Raw genomic sequence first — 24,495 nt, 5'->3', positions numbered from 1 at the left:
TAGGGGGTCCAGGCCCTGTTGAGAACTGGAGGGTAAAACAAGATTCGGTACAAATGCTGTTGGGAAGAAAAAACTTTTCCTCTGCCCTCTTATGTTCAATACCTGGGGACATGCACATTAAACTAACAAAAGACAGATTAGCAAGAGAAGAGTTTATTCGTGCTAGGAATGTACATATATGCAGAAAATTCTCAATAATGAGTAACTCAAAGGGGTGGTTAGAAGCAGGGGCTTATACACCTCATTTAGTAGAGGAAAGAAAGAAGGGAGAAAAGTCTCCCATAGGAGGAACAAACAGGTTTCTTTAGGAAAGACAAGGAGTTCTTAGGAGAACAAATAGGAGATAAGAAAGTGTGTGATAATGTTTGTCTATGTATGTATGAGTGGGCCTTCTGTCTTCTTCAAGACCATAAAACTCTCCCAGAGAAGGGATTTATGGTACATTTACTCTTTAAAAAAATTTTTTTGTTTGAAACAGGGTCTCACTTTTGTCACCCAGGCTGGAGTGCAGTGGTGTGATCTCAGCTTGCTGTAGCATCCATCTCCTGGGTTCAAGTGATCCTCCTGCAACAGCTTCCCAAGTAACTGGGACTACAGGCATGCACCCAGCTAATTTTTATACTTTTTGTAGAGACTGGGTTTCACCGCGTCGCCCAGGTTGGTCTCAAACTCCTGAGCTCAAGCAATCTGCCTGCCTTCACCTCCCAAAGTGCTAGGATTACAGGCGTGAGCCACTGTGCCTGGCCTGGATTTACTCTTAATTTCTTTCCTGGGAACAGACCTGCCACCAGAGGGAATTTACATCAGTCTTCATTTCTCAGAAGTTCCTGCTTTTAATCAGATAAGGGAAGCTACGAGAAGGCTTCTTTCTGCATCTGTTGAATTTCAGGTGTCTTCAGTTTAAAATAATCTTTACATACACTCTAAGGTTCCAAGTTATTCCCCACCCCACATGACTTGGTAGTTGCTCAATAAATGTTTTTAATGAATGAATGAATGAATGAAAGAATGGATGAACACAGTAGGGGTTAGGTAGAGAGGCTATTGTTTGCTGGCCAAGCATGTGGCCCAGGGATTTGGATGAAGATGAAGTCTAAATTTCCCCCTTTGGTTGGCGGGGGGGTTGTTCCATACAGCCAAGCTGGGACCCCACTGGACTCAGTGGTATATCTGAAAAGTGGCAAAGGCTGAAAAGCATCAGCCAACTCTTTAACTTGGTGACTCTGTCATTCTTGACATCTGCTAGGACTCAGGAGTTGAGTTCTAAAAGGCTTTGAGGCCAGAGCTATAGAGCAGTAGGTTTGGAGCAAGGAGTCAGAAATTTTAAGTTGCTGCTCAGTTCATTGACATGGTTGACTTTTTCTTGGATAAAATGGGAAAATAAGTGTCTGACAAGTTCTCCTGGACTGCTGGCTTGAAAAGGGGAACAGTGGGTGGGAGAAAGAGGGCATTCAGCTCCTAAACAGGTTAGTTATTTTTGCATTGAAAAGGCCCCCATGCTGGGCCAGGCAGTGGCTCATGCCTGTAATCCCAGCACTTTGGGAGGCCGAGGGGGTGGATCACCTTAGGACAGGAATTTGAGATCAGCCTGGCCAATATGGTAAAATCCCGTCTCTACTAAAAATACAAAAATTAGCCAGGCATGGTGGCAGATTCCTGTAATCCCAGCTACTTGGGAGGCTGAGGCAGGAGAATTGCTTGAACCTGGGAGGTGGAGGTTGCAGTGAGCCAAGATTGCACCATTGCACTCCAACTTGAGTGACAGAGTGAGACTCTGTCTCAAAAAAAAAAAAAAAAAAAAAAAAAAGAAAAGGAAAGAAAGAACGAAAAAAGGCCCCCATGGCTTAAAGAGAGGCATTTCCAGCTGAGGGATGAAGAAGAAGGGAGGAAGGTATTGGAGAGGCTGGGTGTTAGGTAGGGATTAGCCAGCAACAAATCTTCCTGGCCCTGTGGTTCACTGACTACCCCTCAATCCTGCCCATTCTGGGGCTCTTGCTCTTGGGTTTGATTTCCAACAAAGAACTTGATGTTCTTCCGGAAATGCTCTTACTGTGGACTCAGGCATGAGATGAGTTGTCCAGATGTCCGGCTGGCCCAGTTAGAAAGGTTTTAAGCAGCGCAGAGCCCTATAAAAATAGATCTTTCTAATGCATTTCTTCCACATGCTTCTTATTCTGCAACTAAATACCCAACTCAGGCCTGAGTATGTTCCTTTTCCACAGGAGATTCAGGCTCCTAGAACTGTTCTGGGCCAACAGATGCCACTGATCATCTGGGAAAGAGGAGAGGAAATGACCTTGAATCAGTGAAATAAATGTGTCTGAGCAACAGCTCAGCAAAGGTCATCAGCCAGATAAGATGTGAAAGTGGGGCTCAAATCCAAATCTCAGGCTCTAAATCTTTCTGTACAACTCCCAGCTGCCTGTCTCCAAATAGACACACTGGGTGAGAAGACATACCAAGGCACCACCCAGCAGTGAATAGGAGACCACTGGCTGCTTTCAAGTGTCAGGGCTGCAGGATTTCAAAGAAGGAAACTAGTCAGACTGAAGGGAGTAGCCAGAGGAATTCAGTGGAGGACGGTAGTCAACAGAAACCCAACTGCACTATGGAAATCACATCAAGGAACCTCAGAATTTGACCCACCCATTTGGTTTCAGTGAGAAAACACGCTTACATTTTTAAACTGAAGGCATATTTATTCCCCAGCACTGGCCTCTGGCCCTTGGCCTCTGGATTAGAAACAAAAGGCGGTTGTTTGGTCCCTGGACTGGGATGTTTGCTCAGATTGTGATGTACGCTCAGAGCATCTGGTTTGGGATAGTGGGTGTGCATTTAGAGGGTGTGAGTGTGGGGCTGCCATCCTGTTCTGCTCAAGCTCATGTATGCCTGTGTTGGAGAATGCTGGAAAGTGGAGGAGGAAGAGCTAGCCTGGAGAACCTCTTCTCTCCTTTCCATATCGATGGAATTAGTTAGGCAGTGTTGACAAATACTTGTAAGCCTGCACCTCAGAGAAAATGTCACTTGGTCCCATGATCCCTCTCACTGTCCTGATACATACCTTTTGCTTAAATTCCTCCAATCACAGGGAGTCACCCCCGACAAGAGCAGTCCACCCTCTTTGGAGAGCACTTCCTCTCCCATATACATCTGCTGTTCTGTTGTCTCCACACTTGGTTTCTTGTTCTTCCATGAGGGATAGTCATTCTAGTCATTCAACAAATATCCAAATATCCTTTTTCTTTTCTTTTCTTTTTTTGAACAGAGTCTTGCTCTGTCACCCAGGCTGGAGTGCAGTGGCACACTGCACTCAGCTCACTGCAACCTCCACCTCCCCGGTTCAAGTAATCATCCTGCCTCAGCCTCCCAAGTAACTGGGATTACAGGCATACACCACCTCCCCTAGCTAATTTTTTTTTATTTTTAGTAGAGATGGGGTTTCACCTTGTTGGCCAGGCTGGTCTTGAACTCCTGACCTCAGGTGATTTGCAGGCCTCGGCCTCCCAAAATGCTGGGATTACAGGCGTGAACCACCACGCCTGGCTCATTCAACAAATATCTTAGAGGTACTTCCATCATGCGGGGCTCCACGTCCAGTCCTGGAGATAAGGAGCTCGCCTGGCAAGGATAGATAAGTAACAGCCAACTTATTTCAATACAGGCACCATCATCCACTTAGTTTTTCAGACCAGAACCTGGGTAGCATCCTTGATTCCTATATACCTAACCCCACACATCCTACCCACCAGCAAGTCTTGTTGGTTCTATTTCCAAAATACATAGAGTATTCCTCCTCTTTCTTCCAACTCCACTCCTTTACTCTTGGCCCAAACAACCCTTGTTTCTCTTCTAGACCACTGTACTAACCTCCTAATTGGCTTTTGGGCATCTCCCCTGTCTCTGTAGAACCCATTCTTCACATAGCAGCCAGAACCATCTTTTAAAAATATTTGCACTCTCCTCCTTAAAGTCCTTTAATATAATTTTAAAAAATGTAAACTTTGTATGAAGGGCAACATATCTTCAAAACATGACACAAATCACAAGTATACCCCCTGATGAATTTTCACAAAGTGAATATACCCATGTAGCTAGCCCTCAGAACGAAAACATTTCCAGCCTCCCAACCCCAAGGAGCCTCACTTGTACTTTTTTTTTTTTTTTTTTTTTTTTTGAGACGGTGTCTCGCTCTGTCTCCCGGGCTGGAGTGGCTGAATCTCAGCTCACTGCAAGCTCCGCCTCCCGGGTTCACACCATTCTCCTGCCTCAGCCTCCCGAGTAGCTGGGACTACAGGCGCCCGCCACCTCGCCCGGCTAGTTTTTTGTATTTTTTAGTAGAGACAGGGTTTCACCGTGTTAGCCAGGATGGTCTCGATCTCCTGACCTCGTGATCCGCCCGTCTCGGCCTCCCAAAGTGCTGGGATTACAGGCTTGAGCCACCGCGCCCGGCCTCACTTGTACTTTTACATCGCTAGTTTTCCACCAAGATTAACCACTATTTTGACTTCTAAACCATTGATTACTTTTGCCTGCCTCTGACCTTTGCATACATGGAACCACAGAACATGTCCTCTTTTGTGTCTGGTTTCTTTTGCTCAACATTCTGTTTATTGAGTTAATGGTAAACAACGTGGATTTGATTGTATGTGCAAAACAAAAACAAAACAAAACAAAACAAAACACATAAAAGCCACTGGAGGGGTACAAACATTTTGGAACACTGGCAGCATCTACTCAGCTGAGTATGTATGTGCCTTGTGATTCAGCATTTCCTAGGTAACCACTCAACAGATATGGTAGGCATATGCTCACCAAAAGACATGTACAAGAATGTTACAGGCCTAGGCTAGAAACCAACAGGTAGGCGTTATTATTACTCCATGTTACAGGTTAGGAAACTGAGGCTCAGACAGAGATTGAGGAACTTGCCTAAGATCACCTGCTTCGTATATAGCAAAACCAGCCTTCAAACCCAGGCTGACAAATTCCTGCCAGGGCTGGCCCTTGTCCGACTCCATGCCTCTTGGGTTCTACTCACCTGCCCTCATTCTCTTGGTCAATCAGTCATGATTGTGCCTTTCTCAAGGCATTTTTTATTTTTATTTTTATTTTTTATTTTTTTGAGATGGAGTTTTGCTCTGTCACCAGGCTGGAGTGCAATGGCACTATCTCGGCTCACTGCAACCTCCGTCCCCCTGGATTCAAGTGATTCTCTTGCCTCAGCCTGCCTAGTAGCTGAGATTATAGGCATGTACCACCACACTCGACTAATTTTTATATTTTTAGTAGAGACAGGGTTTCACCATGTTGGTCAGGCTGGTCTCGAACTCCTGACCTCAGGCAATCCGCCTGCCTCAGCCTCCCAAAGTGCTGGGATTACAGGCGTGAGCCACCACACCTGGCTTCCCAAGGCATTTTTTAAAAAATAAAATTTAAATTTTAGAGTAGGTTTATATTTGTAGAAAACTTGCAAAAATAGTTCAGAGTCCCTGTGTACCCCCTACCCACTTTCCCCCATTGTTAACATCTTACATTACTATGCAACTTCTGTCATAAGTAAGAAATCAATGTTGGTACAAGTGGAGCATCCCTAATCTAAAAATCTGAAGTCTGAAATGCTCCAAAATCCAAAACTTTTTGAACACCAACATGATGCCCAAAGTGGAAAATTCCAGACATAAGTACTTAACACAAACTTTGTTTCATGTACAAAATTATTTAAAATATCATGTAAAATTACTTTTAGGCTATGTGTATACGGTATATATAAAACAAGCATACATTTTCTTTAGACTTACCTCCCATCCCTAAGATATCTCATTATGTATGTGGAACTTATGCAAATATTCCAAAATCCAAAACACTTCTGGTCCCAGGAATTTTGGATGAGATACTCAATCTGTTCATTATTAGTTAATTAATTAATTAATTAAAAAACTTTTTTTTAAGATGGAGTCTTGTTCTGTTGCCCAGGCTGGAGTGCAGTGGCAAGATCTCAGCTCACTGCAACTTCTGCCTCCCAGGTTCATGCGATTCTCCTGCCTCAGCCTCACAAGTAGCTGGGATTACAGGCACACACCACCACACCCTGCTAATTTTTGTATTTTTGTTAGAGACAGGGTTTCACCATGTTGGCCAGGCTGGTCTCAAACTGCTGACCTCAAGCGATCCACCAGCCTCAGCCTCCCAAAGTGTTGGGATTACATGTGTGAGCCACTGTACCCAGCCTATATATATATATATGTATATGTTGTTTTAGAGATGGGTTCTTGCTATGTTGCCCAGATTGGAGTGCAGTGGCTGTTCATAGGCACCATCCCATTACCGATCAGCACAGGAGTTTTGACCTGCTCTGTTTCTGACCTGGGCCGGTTCACCCCTCCTTAGGCAACCTGGTGGTCCCCCACTGCCAGGTCATCATACTGATGCTGACCTCAGTGTGGACACCTGATTGGCATAGTTCTCTACAACCCAGATCTCCTGGGCTCAAGCAGTCCTCCTGCCTCAGCCTCCCAGGTAGCTGGGACTACAGGCACGTACCACTGTGCCTGACCTGTTCATTATTATTAACTAACCTCCATATTTTACTCAGGTTTCACTAGCTTTTCCACTAATGTCCTTCTGTTCCAGGATGGCATCCATAATACCATATCACATTTAGTCGTCATGTCTCCTTGGTCTCTTCTGACCTGTGACAATTTCTCCAACTTGCTTTGTTTTTGATGACCTTGACAGTTTCAAGGAGTACTGGTCTAGTGTTTCACAGAATGTCCCTCCATTTGGGTTTGTCTGATGTTTTTCTGATAGACTGTTATGGATTCTTGGGAGGAAGGCCATGGAGGTGAAGTGTCATCCTCATCACATCATATTGTTACCAGAAAGAGGTCCCAATCCAAATCCTAATAGAGGGTTCTTGGGCCTCACACAGGAAAGAATTCAGGGCAAGTTCATAGAGTAAAGTGAAAGGAATTTTATTAGAAAAGTAAAGGAATAAAGAATGGCTATGCCATAGTCAGAGCAATAGCTTGGGCTGCTCAACTAATTGTACTTATAGTTACACTACTTGATTATTTGCTAAACAAGGGGTAGATTATTCATGAGTTTTCTGGGAAAGGGGTGTGCAATTCCTGGAACTGAGCATTCCTGCCATTTTTAGACCATATAGGGTAACTTTCTGATGTTGCCATGGCATTTGTAAACTGTCATGGCACTGGTGGGAGTGTCTCTTAGCATGCTAATGCATTATAATGAGCATATAATGAGCAGTGAGGACAATCAGAGGTCACTTTCCTCACTATCTTGGTTTTGGCGGGTTTTGATTGGCTTCTTTACCACATGCTGTTATATCAGCAAGGTCTTTGTGACCTGTACTTTGTGCCAACCTTCTATCCCATCCTGTGACTAAGAATGCCTAACCTCCTGGGAATGCAGCCTAGCAGGTCTCAGCCTTATTTTACCCAGCGCCTGTTCGATATGGTGTTGCTTTGGTCCAAATGCCTCTGACAGTATTGGGGTAAATGATATCAACAGGCCTTATCCCTGATGTCATTAACCTTGATCATCTGGTCTAGAAAGTAGCTACTTTTTCTGAAAGGTTTCCCCACTAAAAATGTCCTCTCTCTGCCCTTTCTTTCTTTCTCTTCCTTTCTTCTTTCCTTCCTTTCTTCCTTTTTTAGACAGGTTCTCGCTCTGTTGCTCAGGCTGGAGGGCAGTGGCGTGAACCCAGCTCACTGAACCCTCGATCTCCAGGGATCCTTCCATCTCAGCCTCCCAAACAGCTGAGACCACAGGTGCATGCCACCATGCCCAGTTAATTTTTGTGTGTATATATATATATATTTTTTTTTATTTTTATTATTTTTTTTTTGTAGAGACAGGGTTATGCCACATTGCCCAGGTTGGGCTTGAACTTCTGGGTTCAAGCTTTCCACTCGCCTTGGCCTCCCAAAGCACTGGGATTACAGGCATGAGCCACTGCACCTGGCTATCCGCCTTTTGTATACTCTACTCTTTGGAAGCAAGGAACAAAGTGCAGCTCATACTCCAAGCAAGGGGGATGGTGCCTGGCTCCAAGAACTTTGGTGGAATAAAGTAACAATACAATTATCTTTTTAAAAAGTTATTTTTTTGCCATCATAAAAACCTATACAATTTACCTTTTAAATCATTTTAAAGTACAGCATACAGTTCAGTAGTGTTGAGTATATTTACATTGTTGTGAAACAAATCTCCAGAACTTCTTCATCTTGCAGAACTGAAACTTGATGCCCATTAAACAACAGCTCTTCTCTTCTCCCTCTTTCCAGCCCCTGGAAGCCACCATTCTACATTCTATTTCTATGAATTTAACTACTTTAGATACCTAATATAAGTAAAACCATGGAATCATACAGTATTTGTTTTTTTGTGACTCAATTCTCTTTTGATTTTTGTTTTTGCATAGAGGTATTTTTCCATAGGTGTGCTGTTGATGAGTTTGGAGAATTTAGACAGGCCTCTACTCGGTCAGTTCACATTCTATTACATGCAAATTTCCACATCCTTTTCAGTTTTTACAGCTATACCATGGTCTGTCATAGCAAGTTTATTCAGCTCTCCATCTCTGGGCGTTTTGGATTGTTATCAATTTTTCAAAACCATAAACAGTGGTGATACGTGTATCTTTTTTTATTTTTTGAGATGGAGTCTTGCTCTGTTGCCCAGGCTGGAGTGCAGTGGCACTATCTCGGCTCACTGCAACCTTTGCCTCCTGGGTTCAAGCAAGCCTGTTTGGTTAATTTTTGTAGTTTTAGTAGAGACAGGATTTCACTGTGTTGGCCAGGCTGGTCTCGAACTCCTGACCTCAAATGATCTGCCTGCCTCGGCCTCCCAAAGTGCTGGGATTACAGGAGTGAGCCACCGTGCCCAGCCACATCTTTCTATATTCCTTTTTATTTGGGTAATTTTCTTTCAGCATATTTGACCAAAGCTGAATACTTGTGTAACGGCCCAAGAGGTTCACCTTGCCCACTGCCTAGACAGAGGCAATTCATCAAGAAAGGGGAATTGCAATAGCCAAAAAGTAAATTCATGCAGAGCCAGCTGTGAGGGAGACCAGAGTTTTATTATCACTCAAATCAGTCTTCCCAAGAGTTCAGCGAACAGAGTTTTTAAGGATAACTTGGTGGGTGGGGGGAAGCCAGTGAGCCAGGAGTGCTGATTGGTCAGGGATGAAATCATAGGGAGTCACAGCTGTCTTCTTGTGCTGAGTCAGCTCCTGGGTGGGGGCCATAAGATCAGATGAGTCAGTTTATTTATCTAGGTGGTTCCAGCTGATCCATCCAGTGCAGGGTCTGCAAAATATCTCAAGCACTGATCTTAGGAGCAGTTTACGGAGGGTCAGAATCTTGTAGTCTCCAGCTGCATGACTCCTAAACCATAATTTCAAATCTTGTGGCTAATGTTAATCCTACAAAGGCAATCTAGTCCCAGGCAATAATGAGGTCTGCTTTGGGAAAGGGCTGTTACCATCTTTGTTTAAACTATAAACTAGGTTTCTTTCAAAGTTAGTTCAGCCTATGCCCAGGCATGAACAAGGATGGCTTGGAGGTTAGAAGCAAGACGGAGTCAGTGAAGTTAGATCTCTTCCACTGTCTCAGTCATAATTTTGCAGAGGTGGTTTCCATCCCTCCCTCTGGGGTTTATAACACCTTAATCTTAAAGTGTAGGCTATGAAGATGGGAAAAGGCTATCTATCGCTCTGACTTCTTCCTGCGGACAGGGGATGTAGTGGAAATGGGAGTGAACCCCAAGTTGAGAAGAATGGAACTACATTGCAATTGTCTGAGTGTACTCATGCAGGCCTGGTTGAGCTTCCAAGGCTTGCATGGCAAAAACATTAGTACTCTCATCTCTAGTTTTACTGCAGTGTTTAAGTGAACAGCCTACTATAAGGTAAATAACACATCCTAGGATGAAGAGTACAATTCTAAATTTTAAAAGCAAAGATTTGAAAACATTAGTTTGGGGACTTTTTATTTATTTATTTATTTTTTGAGGCGGAGTCTCGCTCTGTCGCCGGGGCTGGAGTGCAGTGGCCGGATCTCAGCTCACTGCAAGCTCTGCCTCCCAGATTTACGCCATTCTCCTGCCTCAGCCTCCCGAGTAGCTGGGACTACAGGCGCCCGCCACCTCGCTCGGCTAGTTTTTGTATTTTTAGTACCGACGGGGTTTCACCGTGTTCGCCAGGATGGTCTCGATCTCCTGACCTCGTGATCCGCCCATCTCGGCCTCCCAAAGTGCTGGGATTACAGGCTTGAGCCACCGCGCCCGGCAGTTTGGGGACTTCTAACCCACAAAGAATTTAGAATTTAGTCTAAACTGCAGAAAAAACCTCAAGAACAGCTAACAGTGTACTATAGTTTTTCTTTCGAAGCGTAATTTTTCTCTCTCCAGTCCCCATTTTTATTAAAAACCTATCATGATGGAAGTGATTTGTTTATAAAATAAACTTTAGTCTTACTGTACTTGGCCTGATTATTTGCAAAAAGTGAAGCAAAAATAATTATTTTCCACTTAGGCTTTTAAAAAATTGGCTTTGATAGAACTCTGTTCCATGAGGAATCTCAAATAAGACTTTTTAACAGCTGAACCCAGCCATGGGTTTGTACCCTCAAATACCTATGAGTTGGGCAAATTCCTCTCCTCTTGGGGACCCAAGATAACTTGGGGTTCCTGGGCCAGTTAGAAAGTGACACTCTTTACTTATCACAGGTCAGGAACCTTGTATAGGGACTCTGTTGTGGACAAGGCATGAGGCCAGATGCCCTAATGGGCTTTAATTGGCTTTATAAGTCAACTTTGATTCTTTTCTTTTTTTTTTTTTTTTGAGATGGAGTCTCGCTCTGTTGCCCAGGCTGGAGTGCAGTGGCCGGATCTCAGCTCACTGCAAGCTCCGCCTCCCGGGCTCACGCCATTCTCCTGCCTCAGCCTCCCGAGTAGCTGGGACTACAGGCGCCTGCCACCTCGCTCGGCTAGGTTTTTGTAGTTTTTAGTAGAGATGGGGTTTCACCGTGTTAGCCAGGATGGTCTCGATCTCCTGACGTCGTGATCCGCCCGTCTCGGCCTCCCAAAGTGCTGGGATTACAGGCTTGAGCCACCGCGCCCGGCCTTAACTTTGATTCTTTAAAGGAAGCATGCCATTCCAATCAAAGCCTTCATAAAATAACCAATTTCTCCAATTGTGTCCTGTTACAAAAGAAAACAGATTCTTATTGCACTTATGCAATTAACTATACTGCCGTAAATTGAGAATACTCACAAAGAGTTTCCAAATTCTGGAGAAGTGAGGTAGAGAGGCATAAATATGCTCCAAATTTTGTTCACAGGAGTATATTTTACTCAATTGTTGAAAGTTGCAAATAGCTCTAAAGAAATAAATTCTCTTGACTCTGAAAACAAAAGGTTTAGCAATATTTAACACATTAGCTCTCCCTGAGAGTCCTAGAAGTTTGTTTTCTTCCTCTATTCTAACAGCACAATTTTTAAACTTATCTGAGACCTGCACTGAGAGTCTTATATCTAATTATAAACTGTGTTTTGAAAAGGACCAAAGTAGGCGGGGCGTGGTGGCTCATGCCTGTAGTCCCAGCATTTGGGAGGCTGAGGAAGGTGGATCACGAGTTCAGGAGTTCAAGACCAGCCTGGCCAAGATGGTGCAACCCCGTCTCTACTAAAAATACAAAAAATTAGCCGGGCTTGGTGGCGGGCACCTGTAATCCCAGTTACTTGGGAGGCTGAGGCAGAGAATTGCTTGAACGCAGGAGGTGGAGGTTGCAGTGAGCCGAGATTGTACCACTGCATTCCAGCCTGGTGGCAGAGCGAGATTCTGTTCTCAAAATAAATAAATAAATAAATAAAAGGACCAAAGTAAGACAAAATATCTGTGGACGACAAAAGTCTATAGCCACTGTTAAAGCTACAATTGACTAGGAATTTTGGTTACTTCTGTGGCATACAACAATTTTTTCATAACAATTATAATTATCGATAATGTATGCTAAATTATCTCAACATAGAAGTTTCCCATAATTTTGGAACACATACCAATAACATATTTGAACAAATACAGTCCAAAGAAAACCAAACACCATTCACTCTTCTATTTGAAAGGTTTTTTTCTATTCTAATATCACAGTCTCCCAGAGTTATTAATCAGAAATCTGCATTTGGGAGCACCTGTTAAATTTTATAGTTGATTATAAAATTATCTTTTAAAGAGGACCTAAGTGAGACAACAATTGTCTGTGGATGACAAAAACATTTTAGGGCAGCCACAGTTAAAGGCACAATTGACAAGGAAATTCACCTCTGTGGCACACAGTCATTTAACATAATAATTATAATTATTACTGATGAAACATACTAAGTCATATTAGGCTTACAGCAGTTTTACATAATTTTGGAACATATACCAACAACACATTTGCACAAATATAGAGCAAAGAAAGCCAAACACCATTTCATATTTGACAATGCTTCCTGTATGATTTTTTGTACCAAATAAGCCAAATGTCATTTTTAGACTTTAGAGGACCTAATATCTAAAATACTAGGTTAGAAAGAGACATAATCTATCATTTGATTTTGGAAAGTTTGTCAAATAGCAAAGGTTTAAAACACTGGATATCACAAAAGAGAATCCAAGGTCACTATAAGTTATTCATTTGGCCAAAATGATAATTCCAAAAAAAAGTTTAAAAAGAAAACCTTTACTCTGATAGAGGAGACTTAGCTTTCCAAACAAGACCCAATAAAGATAGTATGAGGCTAACTAAATTTGTCTCTTCTCTCTTTTCCCTTTTCTCCCTGCCATTTACCCGAAGGAGAAAACAAAACCATTTCATTATCTTTTATCATTACATAAAAATCATCTTCAAAAGAGAAAACCAAATTTCATGTTGGCTTTAATGCATCTTTAATGTTAAGGCTAGTTTCTTAAATAAAATTTTATATCTCTACTTAGTTTTAATTAGTTTGACCATAAGGTAAGGTTTTCTACCCTTTATAATTTTCCATCAAACAGCAGATCAATTTTCTAAGAAAACCCTGTTTTTTGAACACCTGAGCCCAAATTCTGGCCCCAAAACAGTATCATTTTAAAGTTTTAACCTATAGAAAAAAAGCTAAGTAATTTCTTTTACATCTTAGCCAACTTGTTTATACCCACAGAATTTTTTAATAAGATTAACACTTTACAAACCCTTTTCACTTTGCTTAAACCTTCAGTTTTGTTCCATTACTCTTTTAGGCTAAGTCAACTCTTTTAGGTTAAGACAATCTTTATTTTATTTTATTCTTTTGAGATAGAGTTTTGCTCTTATTGCTCAGGTTGGAGTGCAGTGCTGTGATCTCAGCTCACCACAACCTCCACCTCCCAGGTTCAAGCGATTCTCCTGCCTCAGCCTCCCAAGTAGCTAGGATTACAGGCATGCACCACCACGGTCGGCTAATTTTGTATTTTTAGTAGAGATGGGGTTTCTCCATGTTGGTCAAGCTGGTCTTGAACTCATGACCTCAGGTGATCTGCCTGCCTAGGCCTCCCAAAGTGCTGGGATTACAGGTATTACCAATAATCTTTAAAACTGTTTTTATTTCCAAAAGATTACTAATGTCACGTGAACAAAAAGGCATTTAAGTATCCATTTTTCTGACAAAATATTTAAGCCCTTATTTTTCTAAGCCAATTAATCGAGCTGTTTTACATACAAACATCACACACAACACATATAAATAGAGACAGAAGATTTGGCACTTGTAAGATTTTTCATTTGCCAGTTTCTTAATTGGATTACTGGCTTCAGGGTGGAGGCTTTGGAGGAACAGGGCCAGGAAAGCATGTGTTTCTAGGGCCAAATAAGCAGCAAATAAGTAGCTGAAGACAAAGACAGATCCCCAGAATTAAGGGTGCCATTTTATACTGGATCTTGGATCCCTAAAAGGAGGGAAATATGATGGGAGAAGACCATGCAGTGCTTCTTTTTTTGAGACGGAGTTTTGCTCTTGTCATCCAGGCTGGAGTGCTGTAGCAAGATCTCGACTCACTGCAACCTCCACCTCTTGAGTTCAAGTGATTCTCCTGCCTCAGCCTCCTGAGTAACTGGGATTACGGGTGCCTGCCACTATGCCTGGTTAATTTTTGTATTTTTAGTAGAGACGGGGTTTCACCATGTTGACCAGGCTGGTCTCGAACTCCTGACTTCAGGTGATCCACCCACCTTGGCTTCCCAAAGTGCTGGGATTACAGTCATAAGCCAATGTGCCTGGCTGACAGTGTAATGCTTCTACCCTGCATTTCATTACAAGGCAACCCAAAGCCAATGAGCCTATTTTGACATGGGCCCATCCCTCATGGGCATCTCATCTCTCAGTTGGGGTTGGGGATGTTTTCTTATCTTCCAGGTGACCAAGAGCATGCTTCTCTGATCCAAGTGTGCAAAGAGTCAAGTATTCCTCAATAACTACTATTAGCCATCCTTAAAGTATATTTCCTACTTAGTTATCACACACCAAAGCTGTCTCATAATGCGAAGTAATTTCTCATATCCCCCAAACTCAAAACTGTCAGATAACACAACGCAAAACAGAACAGAGTCTTTGATTTTGAGAGGGATCTACCTGCTTTTATTTCCTGGGGTTTCATGAGGAAAACAGAGGTGTTCCCCCTCCCCCAAAATGGGGTCTGTGGTGCCTCCTCGGTTTTTCCCAATGAGTCCCAGACTACCAGAAGTTATCTTAGGGCCTCTCATGTATGCATTAAGAGTGGCAAGACTTAAAAAAAAAAAAAAAATTGAGAAAAATAATTCAGTCGACTGAGAAGAAAAAATCTTTTTCCAGAAAAACAAGTTCCAGGAAGAGAAAAATATAAAGGCCTTTTAAATATACTTATAGCTTGTTTATCCACTTTTAATTAAGCTGACTTTTAGCCATAGCGCTCTTAAAAAAAAAAATCCTTTAAAATTTTTTATTACCTGACTTTAGCCATGCCAAGCGGCATATTTTTGGCTCTTGAAGTCTATCACAGGTAACTTCCCACATGAAATTAATCTGTTTTAACTAAGGTTACAACGTAACCATGGACACATAGGTGTCTCAAAGAGATGGTAAATAGTTTCTTTTTCTTTTCTTTCTTTTTCTTTTTTTTTTGTTTTTACAAAATTTAGAATCTCCCCCAGGGTAGTTTAGAGAAAGAAAAATTCAAGATAGGAAATCAGAAGCTATCCATGGGGTGGGGGGAAACCTCAATAAATGGCAAAGTAACATAAATGAAAGACCAGAAAGGAATCATTCTAGAAGGCAAGAAGAGAACTCAGGCTGCCATTGTCAAAAAGCAAAGCCTTCGCTGCTGAGTTAGAGCAATGAGAAGTTTCTATTGCTCTTCCCAGAAGGATCCTAGAGAAGCCAATTTCAAGCTTACAAAGGCTTTTAACCGCTCAAGATAATTTTTAGGGCTATGACATGAACCTCAAAATTCCTGTCCTCTGGATGGTGGGAGCCAAGAGAAAGTATCTCCACCCAGTCACAAGGTTAAATGAAGCTCTTAAGGACACAGGACAGAAATTTCTTTTTCTTTTTTTTTTGAGACAGAGTCTTGCACTGTCGCCCAGGCTGGAGTAGAGTGATCTGATCTCTGCTCACTGCAACCTCCACCTCCTGGGTTCAAGCGATTCTCCTGCCTCAGCCTCCCAAGCAGCTGGGATTATAGGTACCCACCACCATGCCCAGCTAATTTTTTGTATTTTTTAGTACAGACGGGGTTTCACTATGTTGGCCAGACTAGTCTTGAACTCCTGATCTCATGATCCACGCGCCTTGGCCTCCCAAAGTGCTGGGATTACAGACACGACCCACTGCGCCCAGCCTATACAAGACAGAAATTTCATACAGTATTGGTTTCAGAGACCCATCCGTAGCAAAGTTTATAACTGACCAGCCTGCCAGACTGGCTTGAAAAGTGGGCTGATAGAGGTCCTAAAGTCACATTCTATCCTGTGATGCCCCTCTCTCTGTTACAGAACACAGAAAGACACATTCTTAGCACAAAGTACACCAGATTTGCTACTGCCTGAGACTAGTCTCACAAATCCTTTTTCTATTAATCAAACGCTTGCAGAGAGATAAATAGTGATGTTTACCATTTACCCAGACTGAGAAAGAGAGAGAGACCAGAAACTCAGCTGGTAAGAATTTCTTACCCTGTTTTGCCAGCATACCAGGTTTCCAGGCTCCCTTTCTCAACGGAGCGGCTTCTGATGATCCTGCTCACTGCGCCATAGCTGTGGGGTTCAAGAGAAAATCACCCTTTACTGTTTTATGGAACCATCGGCAAGATTCTTAATTTGCAAGATCCTGCCCAATGGGCTGCATGGGGAACGGAATTAACATTTTCCATCCCAGCGAAACACACATAACAAAACGAACCCTAGTCATCTCGTTCAGCACCCAATATCAACCTGGCAAAGCTCAAACTTTTTCCCCATTGATCCCTGTTGTCTCTGATCCATTCCAGGTGGGAATGGATGACCTCCGAATGGTAATTCACAATGGGATCTCTGGGCAAGGCAAAGAGCAGATAGTCACCCCAAGAGACAGGGCTGTTGAGCCTTCCTTAGGGCTCATGGAATGTGACCAGACAAATAAGGAGGGTTCTCTGAGTTAGGCCCCTTCCATCATCAATTCCTTTTGAGATCCCTTCCACATTACAAACATACACAAAGATGAGATGGACGGAAGGCCTTCCAAACCATATTGCTAACCAAGAACTCCAGGAGTATCCCTTCCAAACTATCCTATTCTCCATCTGAGAAACCTTGAAATCTTCCTGATTGAGAAGTCTCCCAAACAAGGACTCTTCCTACTAGTTAGAAAGAGCCAACTGAGACCACCCAGGAGCCGAACAGACACCCTGCAATGGGGCTACAGACACGCACACCCCGTGGGGCTGCGGACACCCCACCATAGGGCTACAGAACCAGTCGGGAGAAGGAAGGTGGCATTGGCAGTGCCTAGGATACTCGCCAATCCAGACTTCCCACCATGGGGCTACAGAGAGACACCCTGTGATAGGGCTACAGTTAAAGGATGTCTCCCCAGGACTATTTCTCCATTGCAATTAAATCCATGCACATTAGGTCAGCCCTCACCAGTAGAGAGAGTACCAGAGAAAGAGTAATTCACACAGAGCTGGCTGTGCGGGAGAGCGGAGTTTTAGTACTGTTCAAATCAGTCTCCCCGAGCGCTCCTTTTTTTTTTTTTTTTTTATTTGAGACGGAGCCTTGTTCTGTCGCCAGGCTGGAGTGCGGTGGCGCAATCTCGGCTCACTGCAACCTCCGACTCCCAACCTCTGACTCCCTGGTTCAAGCTATTCTCCTGCCTTAGCCTCCTGAGTAACTGGGACTACAGGCACATGCCACAATGCCCAGCTAATTTTTTTGTTGTTGTTGTATTTTTAGGAGATGGGGTTTCACCACGTTGGCCAGGATGGTCTTGATTTCCTTACCTCATGATCCACCTGCCTCGGCCTCCCAAATGGGATTACAGGTGTGAGCCCCTGTGCCCGCCTCAGGGAGTGGAGTTTTTAAGAATAACTTGGTGGGTGGGGGAAGCCAGTGAGCCAGGAGTGCTGATTGGTCAGGGATGAAATTACAGGGAATGGCAGCTGTCTTCTTATGCTGAGTCCTTTCCTAGGTGGGGGCCACAAGATCAGATGAATGAGTTTATTTATTTGAGTGGTGCCAGCTGATCCATCCAGTGCAAGGCCTGCAAAATATCTCAAGCACTGATCTTAGGAGCAGTTTAGGGAGGGTCAGAATCTTGTAGCCTCCGACTGCATGACTCCTAAACCATAACTTCTAATCTTGTGGCTAATGTTAGTCCTACAAAGACAATCTAGTCCCCAGACAAGAATGATGTCTGCTTTGGGAAAGCGCTGTTACCGTCTTTGTTTAAACTATAAACCATGTTTCTCCCAAAGTTAGTTCAGCCTATGCCCAGGGACAAACAAGGACAGCTTGGAGGTTAGAAGAGGCAAGATGGAGTCAGTTAAGTTAGATCTCTTTCACTGTCTGAGTCATAATTTTGCAAAGGCGGTTTCACCTGGTTGAGTTTTGTAGATTTTGTTATAGACTGTGATCCAAAAACACTGAACCAACTTATAGTTCCATCAATTAGGCATAAATGTATTTATTTTCCTCATAGCCCCATTCATTGACTAAGTTTTATCAATTTAACTGATTTTTGTTAAGTCTCTGGAAAACAGACTATGTTCTCTCTCTCTGTGTGTGGTGGCAGGGACTAGCCAAAAAGCGAAGGTATCTCTGGTTTCCCTGTCTTTTTTTTTTTTTTTTTTTCTTTTTTGAGACAGGGTCTCACTCAGTCACCTAAGCTGGAGTGCAGTGGTGCAATCTTGGTTCACTGCAAACTCCGCCTCCCGGGCTCAAGCAATCCTTCCACCTCAATCTCTCCGTTAGCTGGGACCACAGGCGCAAACCACTGTACCTGCCTAATTTTTGGTAGAGACGGGGTTTCACCATGTTGCTTGCCCAGGCTGGTCTCAAACTCTTGCACTCAAGGAATCTGCCTGCTTCAGCCTCCCAAAGTGCTGGGATTACAAGCCACTGTGCCCGGCCTTCTCTGCCATTATATGAACAAAAACCTGAAAGTTTTCAATGGCCTTCCTGTTTAATATGATCACAGTACGATACTATTGATAGAAAATCTAACCAAATTCTGGCCAGGTGTGGTGGCTCATACCTGTAATCCCAGCACTCTGGGAGGCTGAGATGGGTGGATCACTTGAGGTCAGGAGTTTGAGACCAGCCATGGCCAAAATGGTGAAACCATGTGTCTACTAAAAAATACAAAAATTAGCTGGGCGGAGTGGCACAGGTCTATTCCTGTGGGGAAAAGAAAGAGAGGTCAACCTGTTACTGTGTTTATATAGAAAGAAGTAAATTTAAGAGACTCCATTTGGCTCTGTATTTGAGATGCTGTTAATCTGTGACCCTACCCCCAACCTTGTCCTTGCAAGAGACATCGCTGTGGTGATTTAAGGTTTAAAGGATTTTGGGCTGTAAGGAATGCGCTTTGTTAAACAAATGCCTAAAGGCTGTTGGTGGTTAAAGGCCATCACCATTCTCTTAAATCTCAGTAAAAGAAAAACATCTGTCTCCTGCCCGTCCCTGGGAAATGGAACATCTCCGTGTATCTGTATGTCTTACTGCTGATTTACTCCCTTATTGTTTGAGCAATAAATACTGAGGGAACTCAGGGACCGGTGCCGGTGTGGGTCCTCTGTAAGCACAGCACTGGTCCCCTAGGCCCCGCTTTTCTTTCTCTATACTTTGTCTCTGTGTATTATTTCTTTTTCTCAAGTCTCTCATTCCACCTAACGAGAAGCACCCACAGGTGTGGAGGGGCAGGCCACCCCTTCATCTGGTGCCCAACGTGGAAGCTTTTCTCTAAGGTGAAGGTACACTGGAGCGTGGTCATTGAGGACAAGTCGACGAGAGACTCCCGAGTACGTCTACAGTCAGCCTTGCGGTAAGCTTGTGCGCTCGGAAGAACCTAGGGTAACAATGGGACAAACTAAAAGTAAATATGCCTCTTATCGCAGCTTTATAAAAATTCTCTTAAAAAGAGGGGGAGTTAAAGTGTCTACCAAAAATCTAATTACGCTCTTTCAAACAATAGAACAGTTTTGTCCATGGTTTCCAGAACAGGGAACTTTAGATCTAAAAGATTGGGAAAAAATTGGCAAAGAATTAAAACAAGCAAGTAGGGAAGGTAAAATCATCCTGCTTACAGTATGGAATGATTGGGTCATTGTTAAAGTAGCTTTAGAACCGTTGCAAACAGAAGAAGATAACATTTCAATTTCTGATGTCCCTAAAAGCTGTGCAGTAGATTGTGAAAAAGAGGCAGGGATAGAATCCCGGAAAGGAAAAGAAAGTTCACACTGTAAATGTGTAGCAGAGCCGGTAATGGCTCGGTCGACGCAAAATGTTGACAATAATCAATTACAGGAGGTAATATATCCTGAAACGTTAAAATTAGAGGAAAAAGATCCAGAATTAGTAGAGCCATCAGAGTCTAAACCACGATGGCCAACTCCTCTTACAACAGCTCAGATGCCTGCAACCTTAGAACCTCAAATGCAGGTTAAACAAGTACAAACTCCAAAAGAAGATCAAATAGAAAAAGATAGAGTCTCTGTCGCGGCAATGCCAATCCAAATACAGTGTCCACAATATCAGCAGGTAGAAAGTAAGATTCAGCCACCAGTAGCCTATCAATACTGGCTGCCAGCTGAACTGCAGTATCTGCAGCCCCCAGAAAATCTGTATGGACAGCCAGGAGCATTTCCAGTGCCACAGGGCAGGGCGCCATATCCTCAGCTGCCCACCATGAGACTTAATCCTATAGCACCGCGTAGTACACAAGGTAGTGCAATACATAAAATTATTGATGAGGCAAGAAAACAGGGAGATATTGAGGCGTGGCAATTCCCAGTAATATTAGAAGCAAGACCACCTGGAGAAGGGGCCCAAGAGGGAGAGCCTCCCGTAGCTGAAGCCAGATATCAGTCCTTTTCTATAAAAATGCTAAAAGAAATGAAAGAAGGAGTAAAACAGTATGGACCCAACTCTCCTTACATGAGAACATTATTAGATTCCATTGCTCCTGGACATAGACTCATTCCTTATGATTGGGAGATTCTGGCAAAATCATCACTCTCACCCTCTCAATTTTTACAATTTAAGACTTGGTGGATTGATGGGGCACAAGTGCAGGTCCGAAGAAATAGGACTGCCAATCCTCCAGTTAACATAGATGCAGATCAACTATTAGGAATAGGTCAAAATTGGAGCACTGTTGACCAACAAGCAATAATGCTAAATGAGGCCATTGAGCAAATCAGGGCTATCTGCCTTAGGGCCTGGGAGAAAATCCAAGACCCAGGAACTGCCTGCCCTTACTTTAATACAGTAAGACAAGGCTCAAAAGAGCCCTACCCTGATTTTGTAGCAAGACTTCAAGATGCTGCTCAAAAGTCAATTACCGATGAGAATGCCCGTAAAGTCATAGTGGAGTTGATGGCATATGAAAACGCCAATCCGGATTGTCAATCAGCCATTAAGCCATTAAAAGGAAGGGTTCCCGCAGGATCAGATGTAATCTCAGAGTACGTTAAAGCCTGCGATGGAATTGGAGGAGCTATGCATAAAGCTATGCTTATGGCTCAGGCAATCACAGGAGTTACTTTAGGAGGACAAGTAAAAACATTTGGGGGAAAATGTTATAATTGCGGACAAATTGGTCATCTAAAAAGGAATTGCCTAGTCACAAATAAACAAAATGTAACTACTCAAGTTACTACAACAACAGATAAAGGGCCACCTGGCCTATGTCCAAGATGTAAAAAGGGAAAACATTGGGGTAATCAATGTCATTCTAAATATGATAAAAATGGGCAACCACTGTTGGGAAACGAGAGGAGGGGCCAGCCTCAGGCCCCGCAACAAACTGGGGCATTCAAAATTCAACCTTTTGTTCCTCAGGGACAACAACCCCCACTGTCGCAAGTGTCTCAGGGAATAAGCCAGTTATCACAATACAGCAATTATCCCCCGCCACAAGTGGCAGTGCAGCAGTAGGTCTATGTACTTTACAAGCAGTCTCTCCACTTCCAGGGGAGCCTCCACAAAAAATCCCCACAGGGGTATACGGCCTATTGCCTGAGGGGACTGTAGGACTAATCATAGGAAGATCAAGTTTAAATCTAAAAGGAGTTCAAATTCATACTGGTGTGGTTGATTCAGACTATAAAGGCGAAATTCAATTGGTTATTAGTTCCTCAATTCCTTGGAGTGCCAATCCAGGAGACAGGATCGCTCAATTATTACTCCTACCTTATATTAAAGTTGGAAACAGTGAAATAAAAAGAACAGGAGGGCTCGGAAGCACTGATCTGGCAGGAAAGGCTGCATATTGGGCAAGTCTGGTCTCTGAGAGCAGACCTGTGTGTAAGGCCATTATTCAAGGAAAACAGTTTGAAGGGTTGGTAGAGACAGGAGCAGATATCTCTGTCATTGCTTTAAATCAGTGGCCAAAAAATTGGCCTAAACAAAAGGCTGTTACAAGACTTGTCGGTGTAGGCACAGCTTCAGAAGTGTATGAAAGTACAATGATTTTACATTGTTTAGGGCCAGATAATCAAGAAAGTACTGTTCAGCCAATGATTACTTCAATTCCTGTTAATCTATGGGGTCGAGATTTGTTACAACAATGGGGTGCAGAAATCATTATGCCCGCTCCATTATACAGCCCCATGAGTCAAAAAATCATGACTAAAATGGGATATATACCAGGAAAGGGATTAGGAAAAAATGAAAATGGCATTAAAGTCCCAATTGAGACTAAAAAAACTGAAAAAAGAAAAGGAATAGGGTATCCTTTTTAGGGGCGGCCACTGTAGAGCCTCCTAAACCCATTCCATTAACTTGGAAAACAGAAAAACCGGTATGGGTAAATCAGTGGCCGCTACCAAAGCAAAAACTGGAGGCTTTACACTTACTAGCAAAGGAACAATTAGAAAAGGGACACATTGAGCCTTCATTCTCACCCTGGAATTCTCCTGTATTTGTAATTCAAAAAAAGTCAGGCAAATGGCGTATGTTAATGGACTTAAGAGCCGTAAACGCTGTAATTCAACCCATGGGGCCTCTCCAACCTGGATTGCCCTCTCCGGCCATGATCCCAAAAGACTGGCCTTTAATTATAATTGATCTTAAGGATTGCTTTTTTACCATTCCTCTGGCAGAGCAAGATTGAAAAATTTGCCTTTACTATACCAGCCATAAATAATAAAGAACCAGCCACCAGGTTTCAGTGGAAAGTTTTACCTCAGGGAATGCTTAATAGTCCAACTATTTGTCAAACTTTCGTAGGTCAAGTCCTTCAACCAGTTAGAAACAAATTTTCAGATTGTTATATCATTCACTATATTGATGATATTTTATGTGCTGCAGAAACAAGAGACAAATTAATTGACTGTTACACATCTCTGCAAGCAGAGGTTGCCAAGGCAGGACTAACAATAGCATCTGATAAGATCCAAACCTCTGCTCCTTTTCATTATTTAGGGATGCAAATAGAAAATAGAAAAATTAAGCCACAAAAAATAGAAATAAGAAAAGACACATTAAAAACATTAAATGGGCCGGGCGCGGTGGCTCAAGCCTGTAATCCCAGCACTTTGGGAGGCCGAGATGGGTGGATCACGAGGTCAGGAGATTGAGACCATCCTGGCTAACATGGTGAAACCCCGTCTCTACTAAAAATACAAAAAAAAAAAAAACCTAGCCGGGCGAGGTGGCGGGGGCCTGTAGTCCCAGCTACTCCGGAGGCTGAGGCAGGAGAATAGCGGGAACCCGGGAGGTGGAGCTTGCAGTGAGCTGAGATCCGGCCACTGCACTCCAGCCTGGGCGACAGAGCGAGACTCTGTCTCAAAAAAAAAAAAAACAAAAAAAAAAACATTAAATGACTTTCAGAAATTGTTAGGCGATATTAATTGGATTCGGCCAACTCTAGGCATTCCTACTTATGCCATGTCAAATTTGTTCTCTATCCTAAGAGGAGATCCAGACTTAAATAGTAGAAGAATATTAACCCCAGAGACAACAAAAGAAATTAAATTAGTGGAAGAAAAAATTCAGTCAGCGCAAATAAGTAGAATAGATTCTTTAGCCCCACTCCAACTTTTGATTTTTGCTACTGCACATTCTCCAACAGGTATCATTGTTCAAAATACTTATCTTGTGGAGTGGTCATTCCATCCTCACAGTACAATTAAAACTTTTACATTGTACTTGGATCAAATAGCTACATTAATTGGTCAGACAAGATTACAAATAATAAAATTGTGTGGTAATGACCCAGACAAAATAGTTGTTCCTTTAACCAAGGAACAAGTTAAACAAGCCTTTATCAATTCTGGTGCATGGCAAATTGGCCTTGCTGATTTTCTGGGAATTATTGATAATCATTACCCCAAAACAAAAATCTTCCAGTTTTTAAAATTGACTACTTAGATTTTACCTAAAATTACCAGACATAAACCTTTAGAAAATGCTCTGACAGTATTTACTGATGGTTCCAGCAATGGAAAAGCGGCTTACACAGGGCCAAAAGAGCGAGTAATCAAAGCTCAATATCAATCAGCTCAAAGGGCAGAGTTGGTTGCAGTCATTACAGTGTTAGAAGATTTTAATCAACCTGTTAATATTATATCAGATTCTGCATATGTAGTACAGGCTACAAGGGATGTCGAGACAGCTCTAATTAAATATAGCATGGATGATCAGTTAAACCAGCTGTTCAATTTGTTACAACAAACTGTAAGAAAAAGGAATTTCCCATTTTATATTACTCATATACGAGCACACACTAATTTACCAG

This window comes from Rhinopithecus roxellana, chromosome 5 (assembly GCF_007565055.1).
Source record: "Rhinopithecus roxellana isolate Shanxi Qingling chromosome 5, ASM756505v1, whole genome shotgun sequence".
Lineage (NCBI taxonomy): Eukaryota > Metazoa > Chordata > Mammalia > Primates > Cercopithecidae > Rhinopithecus > Rhinopithecus roxellana.
This window is presented reverse-complemented; position numbering follows the sequence as displayed.